Here is a 14,930-nt window from a genome sequence, read left to right as displayed (position 1 = left end):
AGCATGAAGGAGGAGACTCAGAACCCAGCATAGGGTCACCATGAGACTGCTGTTGAATACTCAGTGACACATGTATGTGGTGAAACGTTTCAAAACTAGACAAAAATGGACCAGGAGGCTGTAATGTGGATGATTCTCAAAGCTCACACAGAACTTGGAGATGTTTGAGTTCTGGCCAGCCAGATTCCAGGAGTCATTTGAATATGCAGAGGATAGTCTATTCTAAATCAGTCCACCAAAAAAAAAAAAGCTTAAAAGCAAGGCTTAACCCAGAATCTAGTCAAGGCAGGTGTTGAAACTGTCCAGAGAGCCCCCAATCCTACCAACAGTGTTTCTAAGGGTTTCTGTCACAAAACTCTTGAAAGCAGAAGGCCCTTGACTACAAATTTTGAAACAAATCAGAGTGCTTATAACTGGAGCAGCTGGTCAAATTGCATAGTCGCTTAGAAATGGATTATTGTTAGAAATAGATCTGCCTTTGGTAAAGACCAGCCTATGATTTTTCTGCTGTTGGATATTACTCTCATGATGGGTGTCTTGGATGGTGTCCTAATGGAACTGCAAGACTGTGCCCAACCCTCCTGAAAGAGGTCACTGCCGCAGATTAAAAAAAAAAAAAAAAGAGAGATTGCCTCAAAGACCTGGTCGTGGCCATGCTTGTAGGCTCCACATCAAAAAAGGGTGGCATGGAGAGGAAAGATGCGTTCAAAGCAAATAGGAAAATCTTCAAATGCCCGGGTGCAGCCTTGAGAAACATGCCAAGAAGTCAGTTATGGTTCTTGTGGTAGGAAGCCCAGCCAATACCAATGGCCTGATTGCTCCAAGCCCATCCCCAGGGAGAACTTGGATTGCTTGACGCTTTTGGATCTTAACTGAGCTGAAATGCTCTGTTAAACTCGGTGTAAAACTTGGTGTGACTTCTTTATTTTTGTGGCTCTGCCATAGGGCATTCGGGATCTTAGTTCTCTAACCAGGGAGCAAACGCATGCCCCCAGCAGTGGAAGTGCCAGGTCCTAACCTCAGACCACCAGGGAAGTCTCCAGTGTGACTTGCAATGGTGTGAAGAACGCCATCATCTGGGAAAACCATTCCTCACCTCAGTATCCAGATGTCAATCATGGCAAAGTGAAAGCATACAGAAAGGAAGATGATATTTACGAAACTCTGAAAGATGACAGTCAGTTCAAGGGAGGATTCCTCAAGGCCATGCAGTAGCATGGCACTGGGGTCATCAAGGCCTGAAACCTATCCAGTGCAGTGTTGTCTGCAAAACCCATCTGTGACCACTTCAGACACCACTTCAGACACACCCGGTTTGGAACCCTGAAGGAGAATTTGTGTCCTTTACGTGTTATCTCTTAAGGCAACTTTTACAGTATTTTGGGTGATCTGCTCTACTTATTACCTGTTATAATCAAGAACAAGACCCGCAAGGTGGTTGAAAGTCTCCCTATTAATGATTCCCCAGATGAGAGAAGATGGATCTTACTGCAAGGGAATGGGCAGAAAGAAAAGGAACTGCATTTGCACTGCTTTCCTCTGCGTGACTAGATAATCATTTTGATGTCACTAAGTGCCCCAAAGCGGAAGACTCTAAAGGTTGTCTTCGACTCTAGTATCAAATAATGATAAGGCTACCTTAAATTGTGAAAACAACACATTTTAAAGATAAGTGTGTTTCTTGGTATAAATGGGTGACAATTTATCATCATGTTGTTAGTGCTGTATCCTAAATAAAATACGTATTCAAAAACAGGGAATCTAGTCAATTATTAAGTAACTTAGCTAACAGAGCAAACTTTCACAGTTTAGCGCTCTTTTAAAGAAAAATACAAAAGGAAGCAAAACCTAGAACTCAGCAGGCTCACACTTAAAATGCCCAGCATGCAACTAACATTTGCTAGACATGCAGAGAAGTATGAACTTGTTTCTCATACCAGATTTATAATCTGACAATAGAAATAAACTGGGAAGTGATATAAATGATGGCATTAGCAAATAAGAATGATAAAAGAGCTATCTTAAACATATTCAAGTATTTACAGGAAAATATGAATATAAAGAAGAGGAAAGAGAAGATTTTTTAAAAACGCCAAATATAATTTTCTAGGATTGAAAGCTATAGCAACTGAAGTAGGAATTTTACTAAATGCTCTTAAAAATATATTAGATACTCTAAATGAAGAAAAAATCAGTGAAATTTGAGCTATATTAAAAAACAATTGAACTATCCAAACTGAAGTGCAGACAGGGAAAAGAAAAACAAACCTCTAGAAACAAACTGAAACATTAACAATGAAAACAGAGTCTCAGTAGCCTATGGGGGGAAAATTAAGTAGTAATTATTTAAAATAGGTTATTCCCAGGTGGCACTAGTGGTAAAGAACCCACCTACCAATGCAGGAGGCCTAAGAGATGTGGGTTCAGTCCCTGGGTCAGGAAGATCCCCTGGAGGAGGGCATGGCAACCCACTCCAATAGGAGCCTGGTTCCTTCAATTCTGTTTCTCTTTCTCAAGAATGTTTTTGCTATTCAGGGTCTTTTGTGTTTCCATAACAAATTTAAGATTTTTCGCTCTAGTTCTGCAAAAAATGCCACTGGTAATTTGATAGGGATTGCACTGAATCTGTAGACTGCCTTAGGTAGTAAAGTCACATTGACAATATTGATTCTTCCAATACACAAGCGTGGTATATCTATCTTTCCATCTGTTTGTGTCTTCTTCAGTTTATTTCATCAGCATCTTAAGTTTTTGGAGTACAGGTGTTTTGTCTCCTTAGGTAGGTTTATTCCTAAATATTTTATTCTTTTTGATGTGATGGTAAATTGAACTGTTTCTTGAATTTCTCTTTCTGATCTTTTGTTGTTAGTGTATAGAAATGCAACAAATTTCTATGCATTAATTTTGTAACTTGCAAATTCATTGATGAGTGTTACCAGACTGACCGCTGAGCTCTGGCAGTTTTCTTATAGCATCTTCCAGGTTTTCTATGCATAGTATCATGTCATCCGCAAACAGTGACAGTTTAACTTCTTTTCCATATTCGATTCCCTTTACTACTTTTTCTCCTCTATTGCCATAGCTAGGACTTCCAAAACTATGCTGAATAACAGTGGTGAGAGTGGACATCCTTGAAATGAAACTAGATTATTCTTTAACGAAATACACAAAAATAAGCTCAAAATGGATTAAAGATCTAACTGTGAGACCGAAAACTATAAAACTCCTAAAGGAAAACATGCACAGAACTCTCTGACATAAATCACAGCAGTACCTTTTTCAGTTTGTCTCCCCAAACAACGGAAATAAAAACAAAAATAAACTAATGGGACCTACTTAAACTCATGCACAGCAAAGGAAACAATAAACAAAATGAAAAGACAACACACAGACTGCGAGAAAATATTTGCAAATGATGTGACTGACAAGGGATTAGGCGCCAAAATTTACAAATAGCTCATGATGCTTAAAATGGGCAGAAGACCTAAACAGAGATTTCTCCAAAGCAGCTAATAAACACGTGAAAAGATGCACAACATCACTCATGATTAAAGAAATGCAAATCAGAACTACAAGGAGGTTATCACCTCACATCAGTCAGAATGGCCATCATCAAAAAATCGACAAACAATAAAGGCTGGAGAGGAAGTGGAGAAAAGGGAATCCTCTTAGACTGTCAGCGGGAATGCAATCTGATACAAGCATTATGGAGAACAGTATGGAGATTAAAAAGCTACCATTAAAAAGCTACCATATGACCCAGCAATCCCACTAGTGGTATGCAGCCCGAGGAAACCAGAGTTGAAACAGACACATGTACCCCAAGGTTCGCTGCAGCACTATTTACAACAGCGAGGACAGGGAAGAAACCCAGATGTCCATCAACAGATGAATGGACAAGGAAGTTGTGGTACTTATACACAATGGAATATTGCTCAGCTATAAAAAGCAATGTATTAGAGTCAGTTCTAATGAGGTAGATGAACCTAAAGCCTATTATACAGAGTGAAGTGAGTCAGAAAGAGAAAGACAAATATCATATACTGCTATGTTTTTAAATGGATAACCAACAAGGCCCTACTGTACAGCACATGGAATTCTGCTCAACGCTAAGGGCAAGATTGGAGGGGAGTTTGAAGGAGAATGGATATATGCATATACAAGGCTGAGTCCCCTCATTGTTCACCTGAAACCATCCCAACACTGTTAACGGGCTACACTCCAGTACGAAGTAAAAAGTTTAAAAAATATATCAGAAAAAGTAAATTTCAGAACAAGTAACACTAACAGATTACGAGAGAAACTGTAATGGTAAAGTATACATAACTATCCTAATGCGTAAACACCTAATAAAAGACCCACACAGTACATGAATCCAGAACTCACAGAATGAAAAGGGCATCCATTGAATAGATTTATAGTGATTTCTTTATTCATCTCAATAACTGATAGAACAAAGTAGACAAAACTTAGAAAAACTACAGACAGTCTGAACAATACTATTATCCACTTGAGTGAGCCATTTATAGAATTATCTTCACTCTCCCCAACAAGAGAACATACACTCTTCAGGTGCACATGAAATTTTCACCAAGAATGCTGGAAAAGATATATAACAAAAGATATATGGGAAATTCCCAAATATTTGGAAAATGTACAACCTATTGGAGATCCAATCAGTCCATCCTAAAGGAGACCAGTCCTGGGTGGTCACTGGAAGGACTGATGCTGAGGCTGAAACTCCAATACTTTGGCCACCTCATGCGAAGAGTTGACTCACTGGAAAAGACCCTGATGCTGGGAGGGATTGGGGGCAGGAGGAGAAGGGGACGACAGAGGATGAGATGGCTGGATGGCATCACTGACTCGATGGACGTGAGTCTGAGTGAACTCCAGGAGTTGGTGATGGACAGGGAGGCCTGGTGTGCTGTGATTCATGTGGTCACCAAGAGTCGGACACGACTGATCAACTGAATTGAAGTGAACTGAACTGATTTCCTAATAACTGATGGGTCAAAGAAGAGATCACAGGAATATCAGAAAATATTTATAATTAAATGAAAATTAGGATAAAATATATTTAAATTTGGGGGGGGGGGTATATTGAAATGAGGGCTCAGAAGAAACCTGTGTTCTAAATGCTTATTGTAGAAAATAAAAAAGTTCTCAAGTGAATGATGTAAACTTTCACATTAATGAGCAAGGAAAAGAAGAGAAAATAAGCCCTAAATAATAGAAATATGGTAATGATACAGGTAAAGAAAATAAAACAAAACAGAAATAAATAAAACAGAAGATGAACAAACAAAATTAATGAAACCAAAGCTTCTTTTTTTGAAGAGCTCAATCAAATGAAATACCTTTAACTAAGCTTACTGAGTGAAAAAAAGAGAAAACATAAAATACTAATATTAGGAATAAATGAGACATCAAATACTGAATAGATGTTAAAGAACAATAGGGGAATATAATAAATAACTTTAGGCCAATAAATATGATAAGAGAAATGGAAAAAGATCTTGATGGACACAAATTTCCAAAACGGGCAAAAAAAAGACATAGAAAATTAAATTTTTTATCTACAAACTTAAATTCACAATTTACATTTTCTCCAAAAGGAGACTCTTGTCCTAGACAGCTTCACTGATGTCCTAGATAGCTTAACAGATATCATGTAAATCAATTATACTTCAATAAAAAAAAATAAACTACAGTTTTTTGGAAAACCTTTCAAACATTTAAGAAATAAACAATAAAAATATCACATAACTTCCTCAGAAAATAGATAAGAAGCTACCATGCTCATTTTATTGGGCCAAGCTTACCCTGAAAATAAACAGAAAAAAAGACATTACAAGAAAATTACAGACCAATATTCCCAATGAACTTGGATTCTTCAATATTTTTAAAATTTAGCTAGTAGAATCCAGCAATATATAAAAAGTATAATACACCAAGAACAAGTTTGGTTTACCTCAGGAATGTAAGTTGGTTTAACATTAATCAATTTAATCCATCATCTCAACAATCTAAAAAGAAAAAAGAAAAAGATAAGATCATCTCAATAGAAGCCCCTTGAAAGCAACTGATAAAAGTCAACAATCATTCATGATAAAAACTGTCAGCAAACTAGGAAAGGAAAGAAACTTCCTCAACCTGGCAAAGGACATACACAAAAAATCTAGAGACAATATCATATTTAATAGTAAAACACTGAGTGATTTCCCTAAAATTAGGAACAAGACAAGGATGCTCTTTCTTATTACTTCTGTTTAGCATTGTACTTGGAGAAGGGGATGGCACCCCACTCCAGCACTCTTGTCTGGAAAATCCCATGGACGGAGGAGCCTGGTGGGCTGCAGTCCATGAAGTGGCGAAGAGTCGGACACGACTGAGCAACTTCACTTTCACTTTTCACTTTCATGCATTAGAGAAGGAAATGGCAACCCACTCCAGTGTTCTTGCCTGGAGAATCCCAGGGACGGGGGAGCCTGATGGGCTGCCGTCTATGGGGTCGCACAGAGTCGGACACAACTGAAGCGACTTAGCAGCAGCAGCAGCAGCAGCAGCATTGCACTGTGTGTTCTAGCCAGTACAATAAAATGAGAAAAGTAAATAAAAGCATGCAGAATGTAAAGAAAAGAGTAAAACTCTCTTTATTTGCAGATATATGATAGTATACAAAAAAAAACTCCCAAGAAATCCAAAAAACACTATTAGAACTAATAAACTTATTAGCAAGGGTTCAGCATACCAGGCCAATATTAAAACATCAAATTATTTAAATAGACTATCAATGAACCATTAGAAAAGGAAATTAAGAATCCATTTATAATAGCATTAAAGGTATAAAATGCTTAAGGATCAGTATCTGCTATACCAGTATTATCAAAAATACAAAATATTGCTGAGAAATTAGAGAAGATCTAAATAAACTGAGATCTATACTGTATTTGTGCATTAAAAGACTAAATACCTTTCTTTAAAGACATTTTTCTTGATTGATTTACATCCAATTTATTTACTGGATGCACGAATCTTCCTTGCTGCTCGTAGGCTTTCTCCAGTTGCAGCAAGGTGGCCTACTCTCCGGTTCTGGACTGAGGACTTCCCCTTGCGGTAGCTTCTCTTGCTGGCAAGCACAGGCCCCAGAGCACATGGGCTTTGGGAACTGCTGTGTCGGTAGTTACGGCTCGGGGGCTCGAGATCACAGGCTCACTAGTTGTGATATGTGGACTTCGTTGCTCCACAGCATGTGGGACCCTCCCAGACAAGTGATCAAACCCATGTGCCCTGTACTTGCAGGCAGATTCCCAGCCACTCAACGACCAGGGACGTCCCCTTGATACTTTTAATGTGTCAATTCTTCCTAAATTGATCTACATATTAATGATCCCAAACTCCTAGAGATATTTTTAAAATAAAAATTAAATAGCTAATTTTAAAATTTATATAGAAATGCAAAGAACCTGAGAGAGTCAAAACCATTTTGAAAAGAATAACAAATTTGGAAAATTTACACTTCCTGGTATCCATACTTTCCAAAATTATTACAGTCAACACAGTGTGATAAAGATAGGCTTACAGTTAAATGGAATGGATTAAAGAGTCCAAAATGATGCTGAGTTTTCCCAAAGTTAAAGGACTGTCTTTTCAACCCATGGGGTTGAAATAATAGCATATCCATTTAGAAAAAAAAATAATATTGATCCTTTCCTTGAGAATACCTTATGCAAAAATTGATTTGAAATATATTACAGTTCCAAATGAAAAGTTAAAACTATAAATTTCAAGAAGAAAACATATAAAAAATTCTTTTCTCTATTGCAGTAGGTAAACTTTATTTTCTCTATAGAAATAGGTAAACTTTTTTAAACATGTCATTCAAAAAGCATGAGTCACAAAACAAAGAGTTAATAAACTGAACTTTAGCAAAATAAAAACTCTGTTCTTTGAAAGACATTGTTAAGAAAATGAGGAGTCAGTTTCACTGCTTCTGTGTAAAAAATTTCTCCAAAGCTTAGTGACTGAAAACAACAATAAACAATTATCACCTCTTACAGTTTTTGTGCATTAGGAATACGTGAATTTCTTGGCTGTCCAGTTGTGGCTTGGAGTGTCACATGCAGTCATCTGAAGGCTGGACAGAGGCTGGAGCATTTGTTTCTAACGTGCCACATCTGACTGGCAAGTTGCTGCTGGCTGTTTATCAACAGGTCTTAGTTCTTCTCTTCCCAAAGACATTCTTTAGAACAAGCAATCCAAGAGGAAAGGGTAAAAGCGGCAAACGACTTTCACGACCTGGTACCAGGAGTCACGTACCACTGCCTTCACAATTCCTCTTGGAAAATCTGACATGGGTCTGCTCTAAAGATGAGGAGACTGTCCAGGAGCGTGGGTACCAGGTGGCCAAGATCACCAGGGTCCATCTTGGAGGCCTGCCTACCACAGCAAGCCACAGTCTCCCAACACATGGATCTGACAAAGGACTGGTGTATGGAACATACAGAGAATGGACAAAAACCATTTGAAAAGGACAAAAGACTGGAACACATGCTTAACAAAAGGAAATAAACAAATGGGCCATAATCACATGAGAAGATACTCAACATCATTGGTTATCAAGAAAATCAAAATTAAAACACAGTGGCTTGCTCTTACACGTCGTTACAATGGCTAAAATCAGAGAGGAATGGTATTTCCAGGTGCTGGAAAGGAAATAGAACAGCTGGAGCTGTTCCCATACATTGCTGGTGGGAATGAAAAATGGTACAACCACTTTGGAGAAGAGTTTGGCAATTTCTTATAATTAAATATATACTTACCATGTGACCTAGCAATTCCACTCTAAGGCATTATTTAGCCAGGGAAAATAAAAACCAATGTCATCACAAACAACTTTAACCCAATGTTCATAGAATCTTTAGTCATTATAGCCAAAAATAAAAAGTCAAGAACCAACAGTTAGAACCGGACATGAAACAACAGATGGGTTCAAAATTGGGAAAGGAGTACAACAAGGCTGTATATTGTCATCCTGCTTATTTAACTTATATGCAGAGTACATCATGTGCAATGCGAGGCTGGATGAACCACAAGTAGGAATCAAGACTGCAGGGAGAAATATCAACAACCTCAGATATGCTGATGATACTATTCTAATGGCAGAAAGTGAAGAGGAACTAAAGAGCCTCTTTGATGAGGGTGAAAGAGGAGAGTGAAAAAGCTGGCTTTAAAAAACTTTGTAAGTTTGAAAAACTTTGAAAAAACTAAGATCATGTCATCCGGTCCCATCACGTTAAGGGGAAAAAGTGGAAGCAGTGACAGATTTTATTTTCTTGGGCTCCAAAATCACTGCAGACAGTGACTGCAGCCATGAAATTAAAAGACGGTTGCTTCTTGGGAGGAAAGCTATGACAAACCTAGACAGCGTATTAAAAAGCAGAGCTATCACTTTGCCAACCAAGGTCCATATTTTCAAAGCTAAGGTTTCTTTCAGTAGTCATGTACACGCGTGAGAGTTGGACCATAAAGAATGCTGAGCGCCAAAGAAGTGATGCTTTTGAACTGTGGTGCTGGAGAAGACTTCTGAGATTCCCTTGGACTGCAAGGAGATCCAACCAGTCAATTCCAAAAGAAATCAACCCGGAATATTCCTTGGATGAACTGATGCTGAGGCTGAAGCTTCAGTACTTTGGCCACCTGATGTGAAAAGTCGATCTATTGGAAAAGACTCTGATGCTGGGAAAGATCAAAGGCGAAAGGAGAAGGGGGCAGCAGAAGATAACATGGTTGGATGGCATCGCCGACTCAATGGACATGAATTGGAGCAAACAGCGGGAGATAGGGAAGGACAGGGAAGCCTGGTGGACTGCAGTCCATGGGGTCGCAGAGTTGGACACGACTTGGTGACTGAACAACAAAGCCAGAAACTGGAAACAAATTAAACGTTTACCAATAAGACAAACATAGCGAGGCACTAGGGCCAGTTTCTAAAAGTTTGGCAAAGCAAGACAATAGAATAATAGTCAGCAATGAGGAAAGAAGTGACTACTGCTGCACAAAACAGGAACGAACCTTTAAAATATGCTGACCTGAAGAAGTCAGACACAAAAATACACACTGCATGATTCCATTTACACCAAATCCTTGCAAAAGAAAAAAATATTCTCTAGTAACAGCAGATGGGTGGTTGCCTAGGACCAGGGGTAAAGCAAGGTAAAGCAGTGCTTAGATGAGCAAAGGATGTTAAACAAGCCCATGTAAAAGAGAAAGAATAAGTGAAAACGAACAGGCTAGTGGAGGTTTTCTCATCTTAGCATACTGCCATTTGGGATCTGCTCATTCTTTGCTTCTGTGGGGTGTGTGTGTGTGTGTGTGTGTGTGTCTATGTGTTGGCCCGTGCACTGAAGGATGTTTAGCATTCTGTGGCCTCTACCCACAAGAGGCCAATGGAAACCGCCCCCAGTTCCCTAGCTGTTATTAATACAGTTAAAAATGGCTCACAACATTTACAAATGTCCCCTGAGATACAAGATAGTCCCCAATTGAGAATCACCAGGTTAGTCGGTTTGTTATATTGCTGTGGAAAAAATTATCCCCCCTAGTTAGTGGCTTAAAACAGTGAACAATTTATTACTTCACAGTGACTGTATGGGTCAGGTATTTGAGTTGAGGGTTTCTGGTTAAAGTCTCTAATTTGCATTCAAGGTGTCTACATCATCTGATGCCTGACTGGGGCTGGTGGACCCACTTACAAGAGGGTTCCATATACATGGACACTGGCAGGAGGTCTCACATCCTTGCTGGTTGCTGGCCAGATATTCATTTCCTTGCCACGTGTGCATCTGATAAAGCTATTGATATGTCTTCACAACATGTAAACTGCCTTCCTCAGAGCAAGTGATCTTAGAGAGAGTAGCGAGGCGCCACGACACCTTTTTAAGACCTGCTCTTGGAAAGTACATACTGTCACTTTTATCGTATTGTATCCATTAGAAATGTCACTAAATACAACCCACATTCATTTGAAAGGGACTTAGTCTCTACTTTTTGAAGGCAGGAGTACTGGATAAATTCATGGGCGTATTTTCAAATCTTCAGAGATGGAGAGAGATTCTTTACCAAAAGAGCTGAGGGAAACTATGAGCTGTTTAGAAAAAGAAAAGGTAGATGACAGTAAATTAAATCTGAAAGGATTGAATTATTTAATGGATAAAACAAAATGATCACGTAGAAAAACTCAAAGGCAGATAAATGACATGATCCTAGGGTGGTAATGGAGTTGTGAAGCAAAAAATAATAGAAGAAAACAAAAATGAGAAAGTAATGATTTTATCTCACATCAATATCTCAGTTCAGTTCAGTTCAAATGCTCAGTCGTGTTGGACTTTTTGAGACCCCATAGACTATAGCACATCAGGTCTCCCTGTCCATCACCTTCTTCCAGAGCTTTCTCAAACTCATGTCTAACGAGTTGGTGATGCCATCCAACCATCTTATCCTCTGTCATCCCCTTCTCCTCCCACCTTCAATCTTTCCCAGCATCAGGGTCTTTTCAAATAAGTCAGCTCTTTGCATCAGGTGTCCAAAGTATTGGAGTTTCAGCTTCAACATCAGTCCTTCCAATGAACACTCAGGACTGATCTCCTTTAGGATGGACCAGTTGGATCTCCTTGCAGTCCAAAGGACTCTCGAGAATCTTCTCCAACACAACAGCTCAAAAGCATCAATTTTTCAGCCCTCAGCTTTTTTATGGTCCAAATCTCACATCCATACATGACTACTGGGAAAATCATAGCTTTGACTAGATGGACCTTTGTTGGCAAAGTAATATCTCTGCTTTCTAATATGCTGTCTAGGTTGGTCATATCTTTTCTTCTAAGGAGCAAACGTCTTTTAATTTTATGGCTGCAGTCACCATCTTCAGTGATATTGGAGCCCCCCCCAAAATAAAGTTTGTCACTGTTTCCATTGTTTCCCCACCTGTTTGCCATGAAATTATGGGACCAGATGCTATGATCTTAGTTTTTTGAATGTTGAGTTTTAAGCCAGTATCCACACTATATAAATGTATCTACATTTATATTATCAATATCTACATTCTATAATTGTACATCACATCTACATTATATATTGTAATTGTACATTACAATATCTACATTATATGTACATCAATATCTACATTATATAAATTGATTTTTGTGAATACTCTAGCAAGAAAATGGACACTGGACCAATAGTAAGATACCATTTTTGCCCTGTGATGAGAATATACCCAGCCAAGACTTATACCAAGATGACTTTGGCACAGTGAAGAAGGATAATCACATACTCTCATATGGTGCTGTGGGAAAACTGAGAATGAAAATTAGAATATCAGTAACTTATTATATGACACATAGTTCTAGTTATTTTATTTGTAGCAACTAATTTTCTTTTTACTACAACATCATGTGGTGGTATTAAACCAACTTTCTGGTTGAGGCACAGACTGAAGATTTTGGCCAAACCTCATAGCTCATAGGAGGCAGGAGTGTCGACTTATTCAATTGACAAGATAGGTACAGTGCCTCAGGCTAACCATACTTTCAGAGGGCCACAGGGCTTCCCTCATAGCTCAGGTGGTAAGGAATCTGCCTGCAATGCAGGAGACCCCCGTTGGATTCCTGGGTGGGGAAAATCCACTGGAAAAGGGATAGGCTACCCACTCCAGTAATCTTGGGCTTCCCTGGTGGCTCACCTGGTAAAGAATGTGCCTGCAATGTGGGAGACCTGGGTTATCCTTGGGTTGGGAAGATTCCCTGGAGAAGGGAAAGGTCATCCACACTAGTATTCTGGCCTAGGGAACTCCATGGATTTTATAGCTCATGGGGTTGCAAAGAGTCAGACATGACTAAGCGACTTTCACTATAATGTTTTACTGTCTTTTAAAATCAGAAAGAAAAAATGAATGCTCAGGCCGAAGAAATGTTTTACTGCATATTACCAGTATGCTATCTTTGTTTCAATTCAGTTATAAATATAATTTTAAATATTATTTTATGGAGGAAGAGGCCCAAGTAAAAGCACCTAGAATCCATGAAAATTGGAATGTGATGCTGGGTGGCAGAGGTGTGTTTTTGATTCCAGGCAATGTGACACCTATGCTGACATCCTTCCTGAAAGGTAACTTGCCAATATGTTTCGAGAGGGCTAAAATTGTTCACATCTTCAATTACTTTTAAGCATATAAATTATGATTGTAAGTTAGGACATGGGCAGTGATTTGTGAAAAGGTACTTGTAATAGTGTTCATTTGAACACCAAAGAAACATTTAATAATGAAAGGCTGGTCCAATGTTGGCTATCAACTTAGGGGCCTTGGTGAGTACTAGGAACTTCTGAATGGAGCTCAACAGAGATGAAAACTGAGGACTCTGGAGAGCTGTAAGGAGAGCAAGAAGTGGAAGGAGGCCTCTGTGTTCAGCAGATGGAGCACAGGCCTTGGCCAGCAACGTGTGGGTTTATGTCTCAGAGTGCACTTGCCAGCATGTTCTTGAGTTTATTTTTAAAGGAGCTGGACAAGCAAAAAGGTGAGGGAAAGGTCAGAGGAAACAGTACTCTTCAAAGTAGAGATGAGTGAGTACAGTCAGGAACTTTGAAGACTTTGTCCTAACAGGAGGGAAAAGCCCATCAGCATGAAAGAAGCCTTGAAGAACCGTGTTAATTTTTGTCTCAAAAGCGCTGATGAGCCAATGAAAGATTTTAAGCAGTGGAGTCATGCGCTCTAAAGTATGTGTTAGAATAATCATTGTGGATACAGCTTGCATGAGATCCAAGTAGGAAGTCAGAGGGTAGGAACTGATGGAGTGGAGATGAAGACAATGTGCGTTTATTTAAAAGATTTTTTGCTGAATCCTACAAATATTCATGAAATGCAATGTTCTTGATACACAATTCTTTCAAAGGCTTAGTTATGATGGAAGAAAACAGAGAACCAGAAAGAAGTTTTAAAGTCAAGGGAAGCTTTCAGACACAAAAGTCTTACCTAATTATCCTGGAGAGTAGTACCAAAAGGGATCATGTTAAAGATATGATATGCCAAGGAGGGCTTCACAGGGGAGCACGCAGTGGAGAGGTTCACTTGGACGGGAGCAGAGACACCCAGCCTGAGACAGAGGGAAAACAGTAAGCTTGGGGGTGGACGTAGGTAATGTATGGAGCTTGGGTGAGGCAACTGGCACAAGTTGTAGAAATCCATGCTGGATGACCTTTATTATCTCTCTGACGTAAAGGATCAGTTCATCTGGGGAGTAACGTGGTCATCACTTTCTTATCTGCAGGGGAGCCTGGGTTCTAAAAGCAAGGCACAGAGCCAAGACTAGCTGACTCATTAACGAGGATAATAGACCCTTCTTATGGAACTGCTGTTTGGATTAATTGCACATACACAAGCTCTTGTTTAGTATTTATCACTGTACTCTTGTGGGGTTCATTTCAGTTCAGTCGCTCAGTCCCGTCCGAGTCTTTGCGACTCCATGGACTACAGGACGCCAGCCCTCCCTGTCCATCACCAATTTCCAGAGCTTGCTCAAACTCATGTGCATCCAGTCGGTGATGCCATCCAACCATCTCATCCTCTGTTGTCCCCTTCTCCTCCCGCTTCAATCTTTCCCAACATCAGGGTTTTTTCCAATGAGTCGGTTCTTCTCATCAGGTGGCCAAAGCGTTGGAGCTTGTGGGGTTAGGGGAGTGAATGTTTAGGTTCGTAGCAAAAGCGGACTAGAAGTCTTCTGGTATGACCATGTGCTAAACGCAATTATTTACTCTTGCAATGGTTCTGGGCCAAACACTCAGCGAGGTCACGGAGTATTAACAGCCTCCTTTTGCGTAAAGCGATCAAGGGAAAAACTCCATGGCCGCCTGAGCCTTGCTGGAAGCCCGGCACC

The 14,930-nt window shown here is 39.5% G+C and overlaps 1 pseudogene; it reads left to right on the top strand.

The window, feature by feature from the left end:
• Positions 1-388: 388 nt before the first annotated feature.
• Positions 389-1,547, top strand: LOC138445880 (malate dehydrogenase, cytoplasmic-like; annotated as a pseudogene).
• Positions 1,548-14,930: the final 13,383 nt, after the last annotated feature.

Source organism: Ovis canadensis, chromosome 9 (genome assembly GCF_042477335.2).
Source record: "Ovis canadensis isolate MfBH-ARS-UI-01 breed Bighorn chromosome 9, ARS-UI_OviCan_v2, whole genome shotgun sequence".
In the NCBI taxonomy this organism is placed as follows: domain Eukaryota; kingdom Metazoa; phylum Chordata; class Mammalia; order Artiodactyla; family Bovidae; genus Ovis; species Ovis canadensis.
This window is presented reverse-complemented; position numbering and strand designations above follow the sequence as displayed.